Source organism: Sus scrofa, chromosome 14 (assembly GCF_000003025.6).
Source record: "Sus scrofa isolate TJ Tabasco breed Duroc chromosome 14, Sscrofa11.1, whole genome shotgun sequence".
Taxonomy (NCBI): domain Eukaryota; kingdom Metazoa; phylum Chordata; class Mammalia; order Artiodactyla; family Suidae; genus Sus; species Sus scrofa.
In genome coordinates this window covers 95,263,393-95,287,731 of record NC_010456.5, presented here as the reverse complement: position 1 = coordinate 95,287,731, position 24,339 = coordinate 95,263,393, and the positions used below count along the sequence as shown (strand labels likewise).

Genomic DNA, 24,339 nt, shown 5'->3' with positions numbered 1-24,339 from the left:
CTTAGCCCACTGAGCAAGGCTAGGGATAGAACCTGCAACCCCATGGTTCCTAGTCGGATTCGTTAACCACAGCACCATGACGGGAACTCCAGGGCTGCCCTTTATAACGCCAGAGATAAGTAATTTATTTGTGTATAAATACAGATGTTCCCTGGTCTTTACTTTTGATGTCTCGAAATAAAGGAGTAAAACTTTTATTTTCTCAGTGAAGTATAAAGTAAGATCATCACTGGAAGAATGGGCAGAAGGGATAGGGCTGTAAAAAGGTAGGAAAAAATGATAAGACCTGACATTTTCATTTTGGAGAATATTAAAACATATTATAACAATGTATTAAAGTGCTAGGCCCTGTGAAAAATGCTCATTTTTTAAGTGTGGCCTTAAATTTAAGTGAGATTGGTCAGTATAGCGGTGCTATAGGTACAATTAATGTGGTCAGGTGCATGTATGATCCTTTCCCTATTTTGCCTAAACTTTCATAAACATAGGCTACTTTCATTTGAACATCGTCTTCTTTTCTGTCATCAGCACCCTCCCCAACATTTAGGGCAAAAATATATTAACAACAATTTGCTGAACCTCAATGCTATGACAGATAATACTCTAAAGAATTAAGATAAATTTTCAGTTTATTTGAGCTGCTCCAAAATGCCTAACATAGTAAACCATTGATAAAACTCTACCTACCCTTGGATAGGGTATATTTCAACTGTGTCAATTTACAGACGAAGAAACTGAGGTTTATAGTGATTGAATCACAGGTCAAAAGTAATACAGCAGAACAGAGACTGAACTCCAAAAATAATTTAGATTTCCTCATTAAAAATTCTTAAAATTAGGAGTTCCCTGGTGACCTAGTGGGTTAAGGATCCAGCATTGTCACTGCTGTGGTGCAGGTTTGATATCTGGCCCAGGAACTTCCGCATGCCACTGGGTACAGCCTCCCCCCTCCAGAAAAGTTCTTTCAATTAGGACTCCACGGTTGTATATGACACAAAAACCTATTTAAAATCCTTTACATATGAAAGAGAACTACTGGGTCAAATAACGGACAGATTCTAGGAGTGAGACTAAAAGAACCAACTTTAGGTATAACTAGACCAGCTCTCATAGCATCAGCCAATTTCTCAGCCAGAGACAGATGGCAAAACCAGATGAGTATACTTTTTTAAATGTATTTTTTATGGGATGATTTTTTAAAAAATATACATTAGGCAAGGCATAGCAATCCTCAAGAAATAATACAGTACTTCTAGCACCATTACCACACCTGAAGTTATTAAAGGTAATCGTTACTGGAATCCCAAAACAGAATATGTGGAGTTAAGGCTTTTGCTAGAAGGACACACATCAGCACATGATAACAACCCCTTCCCCCAGGAAAGTATCCAATTCAAATTTACTCAGTGAGATCTATTCCCTTCCTCTAATCGCCTGCAAAGTCTTCCCATTTTCCAGCAAAAGTGAAAGTCAGAAGGCAAAGGAACCCAATAGTATATCCCATACAGTTTAGCCTCGTAAGCATGGTAGAAAAAGCTTGTAGAATGTATCTGGAGGAGTATTGGAATGTATCAGAAGATAACCACTACTGACCAGTGTTCTTTTCTTTGGATGAAAATTTTGTGTCTTCCAAAAAAGAAGACAAACAAAATCCATCAGCTACCATGATATTTTGGTGTTAATATGGTCATATCTCATTCTCACCCCTGAAAACTGACACATTATTGCCACTGTTTAAATTTAATAGAAGAGCAGGGAGGAATTAGAAGATTAGAAGTCACCATAATTAATGAAGCATAACTGCTACAATTTTCTTCCACAGCTCGTTACAAGGTTTAGGTTGATAAGCATATTTTCCATATTCTATGCACACTTCCTATGTTCTTAACCTGGACCAGTATCTTAGCTAAAAGGTATTTTTTACCTAGTAGGGTGACCCAAATCTCAATTTATATAATATGCCTGGAGGTTCTTTCTTTATTGCATTGTAATGTTTTTCTCATTGACCAAAACTTTTAAGCAAGGTATGCTAGTGAAGCCCCTGAATTGTAATCAAGGTATTTTTGCCTCACTATGAGAAAAGTTTAATCTCCCTTTCCATTTCCCTATGGCTCCATCTCCATTTCTCTATCAGAGAAATTACATTCTGGTCCCATGTACCTTGATTTCTTTTTTCTTTTATTTATTTATTTTTTCCTTTTAGGGCCCCTTCCACAGCATATGGAAGTTCCCAGGCTAAGGGTCAAATTGGAGCTACAGCTGCTGGTCTACACCATAGCCACAGCCACGGCATGCAGGATCCGAGCCTATACCATAGGTCATGGCAATGCTGGATCCCTGACCCCCTGATCAAGGCCCACATCCTCATGGATACTAGTCATATTCACTGCCGCTGAGCCACAAGGGGAACTTTTCTTTTTGTGTTCTGCTCCCTCTCTTCCCTTTCTTCCCTTCCTAAACACATCTTTCGTACTGGACGAAATCCCCACCTAAAGTTTTGTAAAGTAGGTAGTGATGATGAACAACCTAATGGTCTCATTCACTATAAACCTTGGTCAAGATCAGATTTGCATAACGAAACAGTATAAAAGGAAGAAAATACTTCTTAGCAGCTATCCCTGAAGACCTTCAAGATTGACTGGTTAGGAATCCAATGCTGTAAATGCGAAAAAAATTGACTCTATCACTGATTATAGAGACTGTTTAACTAGAACCTTCCAAAAATACTCAGTTCTTGATATGGGTGAAGATAGCACAACTGTCCTATCTTCCTTTTTCTTGATGGTTTTAAATATGAAGTGACAGTTTTATTAGGAAAATAGAAAATAGGATGGCAGATTGAGGACTCTAAATTAAAAGATCTTGTTGAGAAAATGGAAGGTACTTTTTATTGAAAAATAAAAAAATATACACCACATTAATAGCCCTTTAGATTAAACAAATAGAAAAGTTCAAGACAAAGAGTAATGACATGTCTAGATAAAAATACTTATTGATATTGAAGAAGGAGATATATGAGCTCCAGGCTAGATATTTATAACTAGCCTCCTATTTATACTTTTTCGAGACAGGAGACAGATAGGCTCTGGGATAGACATTTACAACCAGCTGCCTGTTTATACTTTGAGATAGAAATAACAGGAACAAGGTAAATAACTGGACTTTGCCTCCTGTGGACACTTTAAACAGTGGTAATGCCAGAGGCAGAGAGGGGCTAAGCCCTACTTGGGCAAAAATTGAGAGGTCACATACTTCCCATCCTCAGTGTCAGAAAGACCGTAACTACACATGCAGAGAAAGACTGCTCAGGGTCAGAAAGGGACCAGGCCATAATAAGTCCTGCTAATCTTCTCGTAAGCCCTTGCTGTGGAATCCACTTTAGCCAAAAGATGTGCATGCACGTCAAGGAGGGCCCTGGGATCAATCAGGTGTGAGAGATAAAACAACACAATTGGCCAAAGGAAAACAAAGACTTGGAAGAATTGCTCCCATATAAGTCATTTAAATCACGCTTTTGGCACACTTACCCCTGGAAGGGGTGTCCACACTCCTCTCTGAGTGTGTTGTTTGCTTCTAGCTGCTTCCCTGTGTATACCGCCACATGAGCTGTGGTTACAATAATGAATTCTGTACCTATTTTTAAAGTTTTTGCCTCCTTGAAACATTTTTGATTTCCCTGGAGGCAAGAATCAGGGCAGCTCTGCTTTTAACTCCTAGCATCTAGCTGTTCTAGCAGCTAGGACTCCTGGTTTTCACCCAGGCTGCCCAGGTTCAATTCCTGAGCAAGAAATTAAGATTTCATTTCAAATCATCAATATTGGAAATAAAAGAAAAACTAAAAGAATGATTATCCTGCTTCAGTTAGAAAAATATACTATCTAAAACATGAGAGACAAACTTCATATGACATGGCATCTCTCTGAGTAAATCTATCCACTGTAGTTTCCCTGCAATTTCCCTAAATACCACATGGAGAAATATCCATGCAAATGCAAAAACAAAGGTATCCTTTCTGATTCCAGGGCTACACTTCCTCTTTACACCCTAACACCTTCCCATCATTCCTATTTCCTTTCAAGCATCCAAAAAATTTAAGTGGTAGGCATACTGAATGCCACTCTATGGCTTTATCATCTTCTATGTCACTGGTCAATACTCTCATTATGCTTTCCTGCTTGGTTATTCCATTCTGCGAATAAACTGAAGCAAGCTATACCTAGTAAATGGGAGGCCACCACTAGATGTAGTCAGAACATCCTGTTTCTGGCACGGCCAGAAGAAATTATAATTTGATGATGGCACAGATTAATTAACCACTACTTGGTGCTTCCCCATCAACACTTTAGACCTTGAAGTTGCTCCCTAATTAATCTGGGCCAAAGATATTTCAGATATAGGACACATTGTGGAGACTGAACCAGTTGATTGGGTATGCTCTTACTACAATTATCCCCAAACCCAAGAATAATTAGTCTCTTAAAAAACTGGAGCCACCAGTTTACATATTGTCAACTGCATTCATTATATCCTGTTGACTGACAGGAATAGCCCCTCTACCCATTAAAAAGAGAAATGGTCACTGCTACCATTTTGTACAAAATTTATGGACCAGTGAAAAGACTACTCTTCCTCATTTCCCTGTAGTTTTCCACCTTAATACCAACCTATCTTCAGTCCCAGAAATAGCTTCTTACTGTATAGTGACAGATCTATATGCTCTATATTCTCCTGCTTACAGATTATAATATTTCTTTGTCTTCAGCTAAGAAAACCAATTGGACAGTTATGCCTAAAAAGATTTACTAAAATGCCCCCTTACTTCTTGCAATCATTTAACCATAACCTTAGAAACATTAAATTTGTTGTTTAGGACTCAAATCTCATACAACATATAAATTATTATTTTGCCCAGTCTCAGTCTAATGATAACCAATGCTGGACCAACCCTTGTGATTCTTACTAGGATTTCAAGGTAGCCCTGAAGATAATCATCAGGAAATTAAAAAGAAAGAAAGAAAGAAAGAAAAACTTTTATTACTTACAGGTACTGGAAATTACATGGTATACCTGTGTCTCAGGGGTAGGGGTGTGGGGGCACTCAGGTCAGGAGTTCTGCCTTTATTGAGGTTGAGGGTGAAGGGTTAAGGTTTTAGGAGCTCACTCTTTTCTTTTCTTTCCTTTATTTTTAGGGCCACATATGGAAGTTCTCAGGCTAGGGGTCAAGTCAGAAGTACAGCTGCTGGCCTACACCACACTTGCAGAAATGTTTCATCCTCACCCTACATGGTGGCCTGAGCCAAAGCCAGATCTTTAACCCACTGAGTAAAGCCAGGGATTGAACCTGCATCCTCCTGGATACTAGTTGGGTTCTTAACCCACTGGGCCACAACAGGAACTCCCTGAGTTCATTCTTGATGAGTGAATTTCAAACACAAAAGCAAGAAATTAAGTGTGGAAAGAGGAAAAAACAGGCAGCCCACATGGTCAGTTATCAAAATCAACTAAAACCTCTAAACAAAGGAGCCTGGTGGTGAGGGAGGTATAAGCCTGGCTTTTTATGGAATCTGTGGATGGCAAGGTGTTTATCAGAGAGAACCACCTTTGAAGTGGATGCCTGGCAAATCAAAATTTAAATCACGCACTTGTATCTCAAAAAGAAAAGTCCATAGTCAGGGCTTACAATGATCTTCCATTGTATTCCCCACACTGAGAATCTCAGACTTAATTCCCTCTATTTGCTGATAAAATTAACATACAAAGGATGCAAAATCTCTAAAAGATGTATTTCAATTTTATCAGGCCCAGGTGTATTTTCCAGACCACAAGATCCCATAAAATGGAAAAATCTCTTTCTCTCCAAAGATTAGGGACTCTTTATGACTTTTCCCAGATAATGACCAAAGGACAACATAGTGGATTTCTTGGTCCTGTAGAACATTATAGGCACTGAATTGCTAAGGCTTCTGAATTGGACAATACTATTTTTTTATGATTTTATTACGACTTTCTAAATTATACCTTGCCCTTGACAGATGCACTAAAATTATCTTTTGAACTTAAAGCTGTCCCCTTCAACCCTCACCTCATACCAAATACTTAGACTCTGTAACTACTATCCATCTTTCTTTCTAGTTGTACTTTTGACCCTTGAACAAGTTGAACTGTGTGGGTTAACTTGTACACAGATTTTTTTCCTATAAATACATGAGAAATTTTTTTTTGGAGACTTGCCACAATTTGAAAAAACTGCCAGGTGAACTGTGTAGCCTAGAAATATCAGGAATTTAAAAAAAAATATTAGATATGAAATACAAATAAATTTATATAGATACGGTCTATATTCACATAGGCATAAGGTAATTGAAATTAAGTATAAAATTAATACTGTTTTAGTTTTACTGTTTCATAACTTTGCTTTAAAAAATTTTATTACCATATAGTATGTCTCTCTTATAATTAGAGAACATGCCTATCAGCCAAATGCATATCAGCCTATCATGGCAGGTGTTTTTTAATGCAATAATGTTTCCAATCCTATGTAATGAATATGACTTTAATAGCATATGGCCTAAAATTTATATAATGATTTGTTAATTCATGTATAGGGTAAGCTACCATAAAGCAATCATTTTGCTGCTTATTATCAATGCATGAATCATTATAACTTTAAATATTCATTTTTTCACATTATCTTTTAATTTTTGATATCTAGCGTTAATAATACATATAACATCTACAGTATTTTCTATCATATAAGACAATGATAATATATCTACTGGCAGCTAATTCATCTTATAAATAGACAACATGAACATAGGGTATTGATAAATACAGTACTATAAATGTACTTTTCTTTATGATTTTCTTAATAGCATACTCTTTTCTCTAGCTTACTTTATTGTAAGACTACAGTACTAATATACCATACAAAATATGTATTAATTGGTTGTTTATGTTATTGGTAAGGCTTCTGGTCAACAGTAGGCTATTAGCAGTTAAGTTCTGGGGGAGTCAGAAGTTAAAAATGGATTTTTCCACTGCATGGAGTGTGGGCATAAGCTAACAAGATTGTTCAAAGATCAATTGTATACTTAAGATTGGGTAAAGTTTTGTGAATTCTAACTCAACAGCACAGTGGACTTCACAGACACAATGCTCATGGGTCCCATTCTCTCACAAGATCCTACATTAAAAGCCTATCCTATCTGTTTGCTAGCAATGGCAGCAATCATAGCAACAGCTGAGTTAATTGAAGCCTCTGTGTACTTAATTCTTAGGCTCTCTCTCCTTAACTTCATGGTCACTCATATGTGCTAGATCTTACTTTTGACTAAAAATGTCTACCATTTTTATGCTTCTAAAATGATCTTGTATGAAATAACTTCTTTTTTCACTCACATATATTTCTATCATTGCAACATCATCTTAAACTGCAGTTTTTCTTCCTCTCCCAAAAGAGGGATACCTCAATGACTGTCATATACTTATCTGGAAATTTCCTTGCTTCATTCTGATCTTTAAACTCTGTTCTCTCTAGAATTTTCAGTATGTATGTGCAGCCACCCACTTGACAAGTGATTTAAATTGAATTAGAAGGGCAAAATTCAAAGGATGCTGTGGTGGAAGTCATAATTAAAGAATCTGAGATTGCAATGAACCCTTTCAAGAATTCTGAAGGGTAGTAGACTTTACCCTACTTAAAAGCTAAGAACTTAGCCTGTCAAAGTGCCATGAACAATAGTAGAAAACACAGAACTCGGGTCAGGAAGTAAGGACAGGTTATTACTCGAATCAATAGCAGTAGTCTATATAGCAGTATGTTTTAGTCAGTCCCTCTTGCCTCAGGTCCCATGGGATCAAGGCAGATGGGCTCAGACGGATGTTTGCATGATTAATAGCTCCATTAAAAGAGAATAATCCTGAGATTAAGGAGTCCTCATCTTTTATAAATGGACAGTAAGCATGCTTGTTCTTTGCACCCAAAATAAATACTCTCTCTCCCTCTTCCTTTGCTATTTTCTATACAAACATTGTTTAAAAGATTGTCTGGAACAAACATATTCAACACCTCACTTGTAAGATGTCTAGAAGCAAGATACACCCATGAAGAACTGTCTCTTCACAGACATGAAAGGTATAGATCTAGAGAACTGAATAAATAAGCATTGTGGTCACATAATGAGATGCACTTTTCCTGATGGCCAAGAAGAGGGGCTGTGAGAGACAACGAAGGACTGAGAATTTTCCATGGTGATCTCTATATATCTTTGTCATTTCAGCTCTTTTCCCAACCTTTCCTGCACATGACCTTAGCTGCTAACACTTCTCATCTCTCCTGATAAAATCCAAATAGACCAATCAAGGGTTGCAAATATGTATAGTCAATTCTTCCCTCTTCTGAGAATGATCCTTGCCTAATTTCTTCCCCAAACTGAATTTATTTTGATGGTCCCCTTGTGCTAAAGCCCATAAATTATTTTACCTCCTCCCCTAAGTTAGGATATTTCTTTGGAGTATTTTCACATCTGACATTTTTAAAGAAAGGCTTATGCTAATGGTGCTTTGGTTGATTTTCTTACACACTAAGTTTATTGATTTATATAATAAATCCAGGAACTGGTAACACCAAATTGACTAAAACAATGATCTTTTATACCTAGAGTTTATATATTCCTTGGGAAGATAAACAGTACACAAATACATGTACAATGTCGTAGGACAGATATGAATATGAGGTAGAGTCCTAGCTGGATACTGGAATTACTGGTGACTCAAAAGAAGTCCATCTGTTCAAATACCTTCATAAATTAACTAATTTGGCATCTCTAGGGTTGATTGTGCATAATTTTGCCATTTTATTAAGCTGAGTTTTTATTAATTTGAGAACCATTGCAATAAGTGTTATGAAGGAAAATGAAGTACTATGAGGAAGGTACAGAGTGGGTGGCATGGATGTGAATAAAGCTGTGTGTTATTTTAGGTAGGTGGGCAAGAGAGAGATAAAATTGAAGGATAATTTTTTTTTCTTTTTTCTTTTTCTTTTTTTTTTAGGGCCACACCCATGGCATATGGAAGTTCCCAGGGGCTAGGGGTCAAATTGGAGCTACAGCTGCTGGCCTAAGTTGGCGCTACAGCTGCAGGCCTAATTCACAGCCACAGCAATGTGGGATCTGAGCTGCCTCTGCAACCTACACCACAGCTCAAGGCAACACTGGATCCTTAACCTACTGAGCGAAGCCAGGGATTTAACCCGCATCCTCAGGAATACTTGTTGAATTCATTTCCACTGTACCACAGCAGGAACTCAATCAAGGAGAATTCTAAAAATATATAAACCGAGCCACTCATGCTTGTATCTGAAAAGGAGTAGTCTAGGTCTAAGGCAAATAGTGAAAACAAAGCCTCCAACACAAATGTTGCTAGAAATATATGAGAAAGACTAAGGAGGCTACTGTGGCTAGTTATGACTGAGTCAAGAAGATAAAAGAGTAAATCACATGAAACAGCATTACTTATTATCACAGCTTCTGGAGATAGACTGCCTGAGGTGAGTTTATAGAGCATAATGCTGGCAAAATAACAACTTCTTTGTGACTTAATATCCTCCAATGTAAGGTGGACATAATAAAAGTGCCTACATCTTATGACTATTGAATTAAATTAATTCATTCATGTCTTGCATTATAAACTAGAATGAGGTATATATGCCCTAAATGAGAGTTATTATAATTAATGTCCAAGTGCCAGCACCTGAAAGACCTTTTAGAACTCTGGAAAGACAATATTTCACATTAGAATCTTTACAGGTCAAATGAAAATATAATAATATGGAATATTTCCCCATGTTTTCTGTGTTTATATCAAGATTTAAAAACTTTAAAGGTAGGGAACAATTAGTAGTAGTATGTTTAAAAGAAGATCAAAATATATTTTTTTAAATTGTCAAATGGAGTTCATTTAATTAATTTTATAACTAGTAGGTGGTTACAGATATTTTATTTTATTTTTTAATAGTATTGCATTATTGGAGTTCCCATCAAGGCACAGTGGAAACGAATCTGACCAGGAACTATGAGGTTGCAGGTTCGACCCCTGGCCTTGCTCAGTAGGTTAAGGATTCGGTGTTGCTGAGAGCTGTGATGTAGGTTACAGACCTGGCTCGGATTTGGTGTTGCTGTGGCTGTGGCGTAGGGTGGCAGCTACAGCTCCAATTAGACCCCTAGCTGGGAACCTCCATATGCTGCAGGTGCGGCCCTCAAAAAAAAAAAAAAAAAAAGACAAAAAAATTAGTATTGCATTATTTTATTTATTTATTGCTTTTTAGGGCTGCACCACGGCATATGGCAGTTCCCAGGCTAGGGGTAAAATCAGAGCTACAGTGGCCAGACTACAACAAAGCCACAGCAACACCAGATCTGAGCCACATCTATGACCTACACTACAGCTCACAACAACACCGGATCCTTAACCCACTGAGTGAGGCCAGGGGCCGAACTCGCAGCCTCATGGTTCCTAGTTGGATTCATTTCCGCTGCGCGATGATGGGAACTTAGGTACAGATATTTTAAAAGTTAAAGTAATCAAATGGATCATTCACTAGGCAGTCAACATCAATAAAAGTCAAATAAAATTATATATAATTTAATATATAAGGTATATTATATTTGTATTTGTAAATTTATGCATATGTGTAAAACAATATGTATATACACACAATGAGCCACATCCAGGCACTTTCTAAAGAGGGGGATGAAAAAACATTAAAAATAATACATTTGTCTTATATAGATCAATGGGATAGACTAGAAGGTCGGGTATAAGCCCATACAATTACATTCAATTAATCTATGAAAAAGGAGGCAAGAATACACAATGGAGAGTAGTTAGTTTCTTCAGCAAGTAGTGCTGGTAAAGCTGGACAGCTATATGTAAATCAATAAAATTAGAACATTCTCACAGAAAATGCAAAAATGTATCAAAATGGTTGAAAGACCTAAAATTAAGTCATGATACCATAAAAACCCAAGAAGAGAACATAGATAAAACATTCTCAGACATAAATCACAGCAATATTTCCTTAGACTCAGTCTCCTAAAGCAAAATAAACAAAAGCAAAAATAAACAAATGGGACCTAATGAAACTAATAAATGTTTACACAGCAAAGAAAACCAACAAAATAAAAAGACAACCTATGGAATGAGAGAAAATATTTGCAAACAATGTAACCAACAAGGTCTTAATTTCCAAAATATACAAACAGCTCATTCAATTCAATAACAAAAAAAAAAAACCAGCAAATAACCAAATCAAAAAAGAGGCAGAAAAACTAAACAGACATCTCTTTAAAGAAGACGTGTAGAAGTTCCCTTGTAGTGCAGTGTATTAAGTATTAAGGATCTGGTGTTGTCACTGCTGTGGCTTGGGTTGCTGCTGCGGCATGGGTTTGATCCCTGGCCTGGGAACTTCTACGTGCCATGGGCAGGGCAGAAAAACACCACAAAGAAGACAAACAAATGGCCAAAAGGCACGTGAAAAGATGCTCAACATCACTAATTATTAGAGAAATGCAGATCAAAGCTACAATGATGTTTTACCTCACACCAGTCAGAATGGCCATCCTAAAAAATCTACAAACAATAAATGCTGGAGATAGTGTGGAGAAAAGAGAACCCTCCTACACTGTCAGTGGGATTGAAAATTTGTGCAGCCACTGTGGATAACAATATGGAGGTTCTTTAAAAACCTTAAAACAGAGCTACTGTATGATCCAGAAATCCCATTCCTGGGTATATATTCAGAAAATATGAAGAGTCTAAATAGAAAAGATAAATGTACTTCAATGTTCATAGCAGCACTATTTACCAAGACATGGAAACAACCCCAGTGTCCATCATAGATGATCAGTTTAAGACAATGAGGGCCATACACACACACACACACATACACACGAATATTATTCAGTCACAAAAAAGAAAAATATTGCCATTTGCAGCATCATGGATAGACCTGGACAATATCATACTAATCGAAGTCAGACAGAGAAAGGCAAATACTGTATGATATTACTTATATGTGGAATCTGAAAAACAATACAAACAAATCTATATACAAAAGCGATACAGATTCACAGGCATGGAAAACAAACTTAAGGTCACCAAAGAGGAAAGAAAGGGAGAGAATGAATAAATTAGGAGTATAGGATTAACAAATACAAACTACTATACATAAAATTGATAAATAACAAGGATTACTGTATAACACAATATTGAATAGCCTGTAATAACTTATAATGGAAAATAATATGAAAAAATATACATACACAACTGAACCACTTTGCTGTACACCTGAAACTAAGACAATATTGTAAATTAACGATGCTTCAATTATATATATATAATATTATACTTCAACTATATACACATACCTTCTATATATAAGATTATATATATATGTATATTAGTCTTTTCATTGATATAATTTTATTCATTGATGAGCTCTTCTGTATGGTTCACATCAATCAAGAAAAAGATAAAAATATATTTATTCTTTTTTAATTAATTTTTTATTTTTTTGTCTTTTTAGGGTCATACCCATGGCATATGGAGGTTCCCAGGCTAGGGGTTGAATCAGAGCTACAGCCGCTGGCCCACACCACAGCCACAGCAATGCAGGATCCAAGCCATATCTGCAACCTACACCACAGCTCAGAGCAGTGTCGGATCCTTAACCCACCGAGCAAGGCCAGGGATCGAGCCCACAACCTCATGGTTACTAGTTGGGTTCGTTAACTGCTGAGCCATGACAGGAACTCCTAGACTTATTCTTTTTTTATAATGATTTTTATTTTTTCCATTATAGCTGGTTTACAGTGCTCTGTCAATTTTCTACTGTACAGCGTGGTGACCTGGTTACACATACATGTATAGATTCATCATAAGTGATTAGACATAGTTTCTAATGCTGCACAGCAGTATCTCAAAGCCTATCCATTCCAAATGCAATAGTCTGCATCTATTAACCCCAGACTCCCAGACCATCCCACTCTCTCCCCTTTCCCCTTGAAACCACAAGTCAGTTCTCTAAGTCCATGAGTTTCTTTTCTGTGGAAAGGTTCATTTGTGCCTCCTTCTGATTTACTTCACTCAGTATGAGAGTCTCTAGTTCCATCCATGTTGCTGCAATGATGCAACTGACAAGGGCTTAATCTCTAGAATATACAAGCAGCTTATATGACTCAACAGCAAAAAAGCCAACAACTCAATTGAAAAATGGGCAAAGGACCTGAATAGACATTTCTCCAAAGAAGATATACAGATGGGCAACAAGCACATGAAAAAATGCTCAACATCAATGATTATTAGAGAAATGCAAATCAAAACTACTATGAGGTACCACCTCACACCAGTCAGAATGGCCATCATTAACAAGCCCACAAATAAATGCTGGAGGGGGTGTGGAGAAAAGGGAACCCTCCTGCACTGTTGGTGGGAATGTAAGCTGGTACAACCACTATGGAGAACAGTATGGAGGTACCTTAGAAATCTATATGTAGAACTACCATATGACCCAGCAATCCCACTCTTGCACATATATCCAGACAAAACTTTCCTTGAAAAAGACATATGCACCCACATATTCACTGCAGCACTATTCACAACAGCCAAGACATGGAAACCACCCAAATCAACAAGATGTGGTATATATACACAATGGAATATTACTCTTCCATAAAAAAGAATAAAACAATGCCATTTTAAGCAACGTGGATGGAACTAGAAGAAGGAATGATTGCAAAGAAACCTCAATGGACTTCTAAGTATTGATTTTATATAGACTAGCCTGAGTAAATTCAACTCTGCAAAGAAAATTTACACTTACTCTTTCAAAGACAATTATGAGAACATTAATTTAAAACACAACAGCCTTATTTAACTAAATTTTTTAATTACCCCAAATCCCTAGTTTACATTTGAGTTCATTCTTTTTTTAATGATTTTTATTTTTTTCCATTATAGTTGCTTTACACTGATCTGTCAATTTTCTACTATACAGCAAAGTGACCCAGTCACACATACATATATACATTATTTTTCTCATATTATCCTCCATCATGCTCCATCATAAGTGACTAGTTATAGCCCCCAGTTCTATAAAAGTTTCATTCTTGATGTTATATATCTTATGGTTTAGACAAAAATATAAGGACAAGTATCCACTATTACAGTACATCATATCATACAAAATAGTTTCACTGCATCCCAAATCCTCAGTGCTCTGCCTTTTCACCCCTCATTTCTCCCTAATCCCCAGCAACAACTGATCTTTTAGTTTTGCCTTTCCCAGAATGCTATGTAGTTGGAATCATATAGTATGTAGCCTTTTCAGTTTTACTTCTATCAGTTAATAATATGCCTTTGGGGTTTCCTTGTTTTTCATGGCTTGATAACTCTTGTGTTTTTAGCACTGAATGATATTCTACCTTGGGTTGTACCATAGTTTATTTATCCATTTACCTAGAGAAGGACATCTTGGTTCCTTCGAAACTTTTACCCCTACTTGTTTTCAGAATATCCAGAGGGGCTCTATTATACAACATAATCATAAAACTGAGTTTTGCAATACATGTTTGGAAAAATTGGCAGAAAAGAACACTATATCTCTTGGTGACTGTAAGGAGGTAAAGTGCTGTCAGAAGAAATATCATTCCACTTTCTGTAAAAACACTTATTTCCACCATTGCTTAATGTGAGAGGGTAGTAGCAATTTTAAATTTTAAAAGAAAAAAATTCACATAATGCCTACTGATTACTGTAACAGAGCACTCAAGCTGTTTCTTGCAAAACCACCCTTTTACTCATCTTGGAAATCTAAATCATTAGTATCCACAATTTCACACTTAAATATTTCTCCCCCAATATGAAAAATAGGATCAATATTTTAAAAATTATTCTTGAAATAAAAAGATATTATAAAAATAAACAGAATAAAAAATGGATATGTGGATAATAGTATTTCATATAAAGATTGATAGTAAATCAATATATATATAATATACCAGTACAAATTATTTCCTGGTTGTACCGAAGTAGATAGGTGTATTGAATTCTATCAATAAATAATGCTCTGAAATATTCTAGTCACCTTCATTTCACATGTGATTAGGTTAAGGCATGTTTCAAGAGTGAGGCTAGGAGAGTTAATGCTAGCTGGGGAGAGACTACAAGCTACTTTTAAATTTCCTAATAAGTCCTTGCTGATTTTATCATTTCATGCTATTTGGTTTTAAGCCAAATGTTGACAAGTAATATAATATATTATAAAAAACATTTTGGGAGAAAATAAGATGTACTCTGCTATTCTTAGGAAAGAATTGGTTTATGAGGAAAGCATGGGCTTTGGGAATACACAAATCTGGATTAAATTAATGCTCAATCATTTACTTGCTCTGTAGCCTTGAAAAAGAACCCTAAGCCACTGGAGTTTAAGTTGAATTATTGATAACTGTTGTTGGAAAGATTAATGAAGTAATGCACAGAAAAGCAGCTCTTATCAAGGTCACTGTTCTTATCAAGGTCATCAATTACTGAAGTGTTGTCAAATTCAAGGACTTAATCATACTTAACGTATCTTTGACCTTTTATACAGTTGACCACTCCTTCCTCTGTAAAACATCTTCTTTATTAGGATTCCAAGATACCACACCCTCTGTTTTCCCCCTGCTTAACTGACCACTTGTTTCAAGTCTTCTTTTCTCGTGTTTCATCTCCCTGAGGAAGAGTTCATCTTTTATTCTCTATCTGCATCCATAACTCTATGCTGATGAACCCTAAATCTGTACTTCCAGGCGTGACCTCTTTCCCAAACTCTAGACCTACATAGACACTACCTTTCAATCATGTTCACTTTGATGTCTAATAAAGACCAGTTGGTAGCCAAGACTTAATATTATCAAAAACTGAATTGTGGACATTCTTCCTCCAAACGTGTTCTACCTACTGCCTTACCCACTTTAGTTTTTGGCATCTGTAACCCCCTGGTTGCTCAATGCAAAACCTTAGAGCTTCATGGTTTTTGTTTTTTGCATACCACATCTAACTGATCAAGAAAGGCTGACAGAGCCTGTTGGCTTTATCTTCAAACATATCTGGAATCTTACCACTTCTTAGCCCTTCAAGTACTGACCTCCTATCCAACCAGTATCATGGTTCCTCTGGATTTCAGGTTTCTCTGTTTTACTTCCCTACACTGTATTATCAACGAAGCAATTAAAATAATGCTTTAAAAATCATCCTAAGAGGAGATGCTGTTGTAGCTCAGTAGATTAAGAACCTGACATAGTCTCTGTGAAGATGTAGGTTCAATCCCTGGCCTCACTAAGTGGGTTAAGGACCTGGCATTGCTGTAAGCTACAGCAGAGTTCACAGATGCAGCTCAGAACTGGCGTTGCTGTGGCTGAGGTGTAGGCCTGCAGCTGCAGCCCCAATATGACCCCTAGCCCAGGAACTTCCATATGCCACAGGTCAGTTGTAAAAAGAAAAAAACAAAAAATCAACATATGATCGTGTCACTCCTCTGCTCTAAAGTCTTCATTTCCCTAAGAAAAGAGACAGATTCCATTAATGGCCTATAAATCCCCATATGATACTTTCTCCCATTCCTTCCTTCTACTACTCTCCCATTCACATATGTTGCTCCAGCTGTGGGATCTTTATGAGAGTCTCTAAAACACCAATTCATGTTCCAACCTCACAGACACTGATCTCGCTATCTATTCACTCTTCCTGGAAGCTCTTTCTGCAGATACATGTACAGCTAATTCCCTCCATTCCTTCAAGTCTTTGCCTAAGTGTTAATTTCTTTTTTTCTATTTCTAATGGCTACACACACAGCACATGGAAGTCCTGGGCCAGGGACTGAATTTGAGCCACAACTGCGCCAACTCAGGGTCCTTTAACCCACTGCCCTGGGCTGGGGATTGAACCCGCAACTCTGCAGCAACCCAAGGTGGTACAATCAGCTGAACTCCAAGTGTTGATTTCTTAATGACACAAATGAGTCACCTCCACCCTCATGTACTACCCACTACAGATCTCATATATTCTGCTTTACTCTTTTTCTTTTCATAGCATTTATCTCACAGCGGATTATTAACTCATTATTAAGAGTTGCCAAATAATGCTTTCAAAGGAAAAAATGCTAGTGATGTCTCTCATGTTGCAGAAAGGAGATACCTACTGTCTCAGACCAGTATGTTGTGCCTATTTTTTTTTTTTATCGTTATTCACCTGGGATCTTGAAATGCTCTAATGAACATTAACATAATTTTTAAGGTATAGTTTGATCCTCTTGATCTTGGTAAACTGTTGTTCACTGACTTGATATTCTATTGAATTCAGAAGTAGTATTAAGTAAATTACAATTTGATATTTATGTTTTATGAAAATTTAAAAACTGTTAGCTAGACTTAACTGTAACATTTCAAAAGAGCTTTCCATGATCAGTCTAGTGACAGAGTGACTATTTCTATCTGTGCTTATTATTATTATAAATTTCTTTTTACAGTTGCACTTGTGGCATATGGAAGTTCCTTCACTAGGGGTCGAATCAGAGCTGCAGCCACAGGCTTGTGCCACAGCCATGGCAACAGCAGATTCAAGCTACATCTGCAACTTATGCCACACCTATGGCAACACCCAATCCTTAACCCAGTGAGCAAGGCCAGGGATTGAACTTGCATCTTCATATAGACTGTGTCAGATTCTTAACCTGCTGAGCCACAATGGGAACTCTTGTCTGTGCTTGTTTTTAATTTTAGAAAAATCACCCTTAGAATGTAGCAGGTGCTCACAAAGCCACAGTTAGGATTTCTAAAGCTCTCAGGTGTGACACTTTATAATGAAGTTGCAGAATCTTAAGCAAGGTAGATTTAGCATGTTTACTAGCCTTTTTTGAAAGTTTAATAGGAGTATGAGCTTCTACAAATTGTTAATTAAGGGACAAGACCTTAGCTTTACACAATAGTTATTTATGTAGTTGCTCCTATATAAGCTCAATTAGGAATTTTTGCTTTTTGTTCTTTTAGATTTAACTCATTGACAATAAGAACTCATTGTCTTAAGAGGCAAGGAGAATTGATAAGAACATGAAGTTCATGCTGCTTTTTCTGCTGTGAGTAATAAAGCTCTTTGTCTCTGGAAAGAATAGGAAATGTACAAAATTTAAAATAGTCATTTTAATAGGGGGATGGTGCTTCCTCTTCAATATTATTTAATGTCACTATTATAATGTTTGACAATAAAATATTTAGAAAGCAAGAAAAAATGCTACTAGGTAAAGTCTACAATGGAGATATTAAAAGGTTTAAAAATGTATCTTAAACTATGTTCAGATTTACAGTATATTTAATAATCTGTGCCACATAAAAAAAGACATTAACAGTTATCTTGTGTAGATTACTTATTAAACCACCATTGAGTTTCATCCTGTGTAGCCTGCAAACTTACTTTTTAAATACATTATTAAAATATACATTATTTAAATGTATAGCTTAAATGTTGAACAACCAATACTATAAAATTAATGATAATAAAGAATATAATCAGAGATGTGGTAAAGGATGTGACCCCATTTTTGATGTTTCACTATTAACCACTTTCATGTCCCACCACTCCATCCTCCCTTTCTGCCTTATATCTGGGTAAGTCTTACATCTGGTATTACATTCAAACCTTTAAAGTCCTGGCCTGCATGCAAATAGGAATCCTCGCCCCAGCCCCGTCCTAAACCTAGTGAAAACAAAGTCAGTTTTCTTTCACTGCTCTCTCAAGTCATTTTCAGACCTGCTCGGGAGCCTGTCCTGTTCTCAGAAAGCTTTTTCACGCTACTAATAAATCCTTTTCATACTTTTTAAGTAAATGTGTGGCATCTCAAAATCTGAACAAAACTGGGGTAGGGGAGTCAGAATCCATCCCTTAGTCATGGCATGGAGCCATACAGGAGGCAAAATACACAGTAATGAACTACAAGAAAATGCTCTTAATGAATTTCATATCTGGCCTTTCAAGTTAGTAACAACCACAAAGCACACAAAAAACAAATAACTGTGATATGAAAATAATAATTCTAACATGCTAAAACATAAATGAATTTATGTAAATATAATAAATTCACATTCTGGTACAGTAGAAGGATCAGCACGCTGTAAGCCAAAAAAACCTAAGCTCACCACTAAACAGCTATGTGACTTTGGGCAAGGAACCATGTTGGCTATCAAGTGTTTTGTTTTCTGTTGAACAAGGGACCAAATTAAGATAAAGTTTCTTTCAATCTTATGATTTGAAGATGTGCTTTTTATTTTCAAGGAGAACACTTAGAAATACTAAAAATCTCCTGCAGTATTGACAATGAATAAACTCCTGGACATGGATATTGAAAAACAACAAATTTCTAAAGAATGAGGTTGGTATTTACTTTCCACAGGAGAAAGAATGTTATAGAAGATGCTCTCTTCAGAGTACAAAATAGATAGTTTAATATGTTACTAAACCAGATTGAGTTGGATATACAATGAATCAAAATGAGTAAAAGTGAGTTCTCTTGTGGTGCAGTGGTTTAAGGACCTGGCATTGTCACTGCAGTGTCTTGGGTCACTGCTGTGGCATGGGTTTGATCCCTGACCCAAGAATGCCCACAAATGCCCACATGCCACAGGCTGGCTAAAAAAAAAGAGTAAGGGAAGTTAGTGAAATAAATAGCTCCTAGTTGGCATTCAGACTTAAAATTTTAGGGGGAATTTAACTTATAACTAAGGGTTTCAGTTAATCCTATAAACTTGATATTGTAAAAAACTAGCACATGAAAGAAATTAAAAATTTTTATCAAAAGATAATTATGCTTCAAGAAAAGTTATAATCCATTGAACAAGTCATATTTCCTTACTTTACAGAAAGTTTCATACAAGCTAAATTAAACCAGTAAACATTTAATAAGAAAACTAGAAAAGGTGACCAGAGACTCACATCTCTTTATGAAGTTCTGCAAAACTCCTCAAATCTTCTGTCTTATTTTCTTCCCTTGAAGCTAAAGCTCTAGATGCAAATAATGTTCTGGTAGTTAGACGTACTTAGCTGAGATTTGAAATTTGGAAATAAGAAAGGAATATAATGTTGCTGCTGCAGATTTTGTAGAACTGGTCTCTGCATAGAGTTAGCAAATTCAGCAAGTAAACATATAGGAAACTCAGATTGAATCAGATAAATAATGTATTTTTTAAGGGTAAGCACATCCAATGCAATATGTGGTAAGTATTTATAATAAAAATATATTTTTTATATTAAAATCAAGTCTAACTATGTGTCATTTATTTTATCTGTCTACCTTATTCTTGGAGACTTGGATTTTTTCTACCATATCTAATCATAACTTTGTGGGTGTTGAAAAGTAACTGTCAAGCATAAAGGTAGCATTCTCTTTCCTGAACTTGCAATTATAATAGTTTGTTACTGAAGTAATTAAGTTTAGTGGCTACCTTCTGACTGTGACCAGTGTAGCCATATCATGTAGGAAAATGTGCATTTCCCTAATAGCTATTGATATAGCAAATCTCCTGGCCTGTCAGTTCAACAGATTTGATGTGGGAATGAGTCCTGAAGGCCAGCATGTAATTATCTCTTCTAGAACTTCCAAAGACTATTGGAAACCAGTTCCATTGAAGTATAAATTATATAAAATGTAATGCACTCATTTAAGGTATAATATTTGATGTTTTGACATATATATGTGTGTATATGTGTGTGTGTGTGTGTATACACACATGTATACATACATTTATAAAATCAGTGCCAACATTAACATGAAGAAAACTTCCACCATCCCAAAGGCTTTCTTGCATCCTCCCTTATACCTTCAACCTGCAGGCAACCCTTTCTCCATTTTCTGTCATTATAGATGAGTTTGCATTTTCTAAAATTTTATATAAATGGAATCACACAGTAAGTATTTTTTTGAGTCTGTTTCTTTTAACATGATACAATGTCGCCAAGATCCACACATAGTGTGTACATTGGTAATTTGTTACTGTTTAGTATAGAATAACATTCAGTAATGTAATAACATTCAATAGCATAGATATAACATATTTTAAAACATTCATGTACTAGTAAACACTTGGGCTGCTTAAAGTTTGGGGTTATTAAGAATAAGACTGTTATGAAACTGCATACAAATCTTTGTGTGAATATAAGTTTTTAATCTCTCTTAGACAAATGAACATAAGTATATTGCTGCGTTATATTGGAGCTGCAGCTATAAATATATAAGAAATTGTCAAATAATTTGCAGAAGTAACTGTATTCTTTTTATATTCACCAGAGTGTATGTGGATTCCTGTTGTTTACACTACAGTTGGTATCGCTCAGCCTTTTAAATTTTGGCCATTCTAATGTGTGTGTGGCAGTAATCTTTCTTTTTCTTCTTTTAATAAAAGAAAATATATTTAACATAACCAGAGAACAAGTGTAGGATAGAGCCAGGGGTAGCTGAGAGGTTATTTCAGGTAGATGGCTCATCTTACTACTCCACCAGCCTAAATCTCTTAGCTTTTTTCTGTGACTTTCTTCTCTCATGTATATTGCCAGAGGCCAGCTCCGGTGGCCAGGGAGTGTACACTTTTCCCAAAGGAGAGGGACAGACGTCGGCTTTTGCAATGGAGACAGCCTCTTTGTCCCTTCTTTCAGGGCGCTGGACTGCTCAAATTTTATTGGCATAAGTGGTTGATTATATAGACAGTTTTTCACTACAGATTACATCACAGTGTTAAAAATACATTGGTAAATTTTACATGGTACAGCAGTTATACATCATGTTCTAACATCTTTGTCTTAACTAAATTTAGTGAGTACAATTTAAGGGCAATTAGGTACAACACATCATGTGGGAAGGAGGAGACTCAGTACAAATCATACCATGGCCAGCAAGTCTCCACAAGTTGAAGAGGTCACGGACACAAGAATTTGGCATTCACAAATCTTGTTTTTAGATTGGCGCTTATCTTTAAAGCATTATGGCAAAGAGACAGTGTAAGAAAATATAAACCAACTTAACTAGCTATCACTTAAAAGCTTCTATAACTCATAGCTAGGTGTCTTTTGGTCAAGAATAATATATACCTAACTTCTATGAACCTCATTAAAATCCTAACTCTAAAGTTTACTATATAACTAGTTAATAGATAAACACTATGTGTTAACTAAGTTGGATTTAAATAGGGGAAAGTCCTTCAGGATGAAATTCTTATTATATTATTGTTGTAACTTTGTTAAATCACAAATCACCACAGGAAAATAAGAATGGAAAATAAGAATAACAAGCAAGTAATCAGGAAAGACTGAGGAAAACTAAATAACAAATAAAACAACAGGAAAGACTAGGTCACCTGAGAAACAATCCATGTTATCCAGTGCAAACATGGGAATTGTTTTCCCAGGAAAGCCTCAATTCTTCTCCATCAACATCAAAATGAGAGCTGTGTAACCTGAGGCCTGCCCTCGGCTTGTACCATGCAGGCAGGCTTTTATCCTGACCAGAATCCCACCTTTGGCTTGTACCGTTCAGGTGAGCTCCTTTTTTTTTTTTTTTTTTTCCGGAGTCTCTGCATCTCCTCAGCTCCCTGAAGTATATGCTGCAGCAGTCCTGGCACTATATCCAAACACGACCATGTCCATAAGAAGATGAAGGGCAATCACTCTATCATTCTTTTTTTCTTGTAAATTAAGCTTTCTGATTTGAGATAAATTTATATCTACAGATAAATTTTAAATTTGAGATGGTCAGTTGTAAGAAATAGTACCAAGAGAGATCCCATGGGCCTTTACCTAGTTTTCTCCAATTAATATCTTGCAAAATTCTAGTACAATATCAAAACCAGGATAGTGACATTGATACAATCAAGATACAGACTATTTCCATTTCTACAAAGATTCCTCTTCTTGCTCTTCTAAAGACATATCCACTTTGATTTTGACCCCACCAGCTTCTTGGAAAATACTTTTCTCTTTATTTTATTAGAGTACTTTTATTAATTAGCTTTTAAATACACATTCTTTTATTAATATTATTTTCCATCATGGTCTATCCCAGGAAATAGGATATAGTTCCCTGTGTTACACAGCAGGATCTCATCGCTAATCCATTCTAAATGCAATAGTTTGCATCTACTAACCCCAAACTTCTGGTCCATTCCCCTTGGCAACCACAAGTCTGTTTTTCATGTATTTATAGGCTTTTTTTTCACTCAGTGAATCTGGAGATTCATACAGGTTGTTGTGTGTATCAACAGTTCACACCTTTTCAGTACAGAGAAGTATTCCTTAGCATGGATATACCAAACTTTGTGTAATCTTCCACTCGCTAAAAGATATCTGGTTTGTTTTTGTGAAGAGAGCTTCTATAAACAATGATGACCAGGTTTTTATATGAACATAAGTTTTCATTTATCTGAGATAAATATCCAACAGGGAAATTCCTGGGTCATAGCATCATTACAGGTATGATAATTTTTCTTCAAACTGTCAACTTTTATCTAGAGTGGCTATCCTATTTAACACACTTTTTTTTTTGGTCTTTTTCGGGCCACCCCCAGCATATGGAGGTTCCCAGGGCAGAGGTCGAATCAGAGCTATAGCCACTAACCCACACCACAGCCACAGCAATGCCAGATCTTAGCCAGATCTGCAAACTACACCACAGATCACAGCAATGTTGGACCCTTAACCCACTGAGCGAGGCCAAGGATTGAACCTGTGTCTTCATGGATGCTAGTCAGATTTGTTCTCACTGAGCCAGGACAAGAACTCCCCTATTTAACACTCTCATCAATAACACACAGTGTTCCAATTTCTCTGTATCCTCAAAGCATTTTATCTTTTTTTTTTTATTTTAGCTATTCTGATAGGTATACAGTAACATTTCATTGTGATTTTAGCTTGCATTACCCTAGTGACTCATGCAGTTGAACATCTTCTCATATTATTATTTGCCATCTATTTATCCTTTTCAGTGAAATGCTCCTTCATGTACGTTCCTCATTTTTGAAATTAGAATGTTTATTTTTTAACGGTTGAGTTCTGAAAGGTTTTAATATATCCTAGGTGTTAATCTTGTGTTGGATATGTAGTTATCTATCAGTCCAGGATCCATTTTGAGCTAACAATTTTTAACTCAAATTAACTTATTAAGAGTCAATATTAACAAAACAGAGATATATTTCCTCCGCTCTCAATAATCCAAGTATCCACTAATGGAGGATTTTGCCAACATGATTGCAGTAGAAGTAGGGTGAT

At 36.2% G+C, this 24,339-nt stretch overlaps 1 protein-coding gene across 1 annotated transcript in view; it reads right to left on the bottom strand.

Annotated features, from left to right (window-relative positions):
- The window catches only part of LOC106506082, a 671,136-nt gene that overhangs the window by 160,058 nt on the left and 486,739 nt on the right, over nt 1–24,339 (bottom strand). The gene's annotated exons all lie outside the window — the stretch shown is intronic.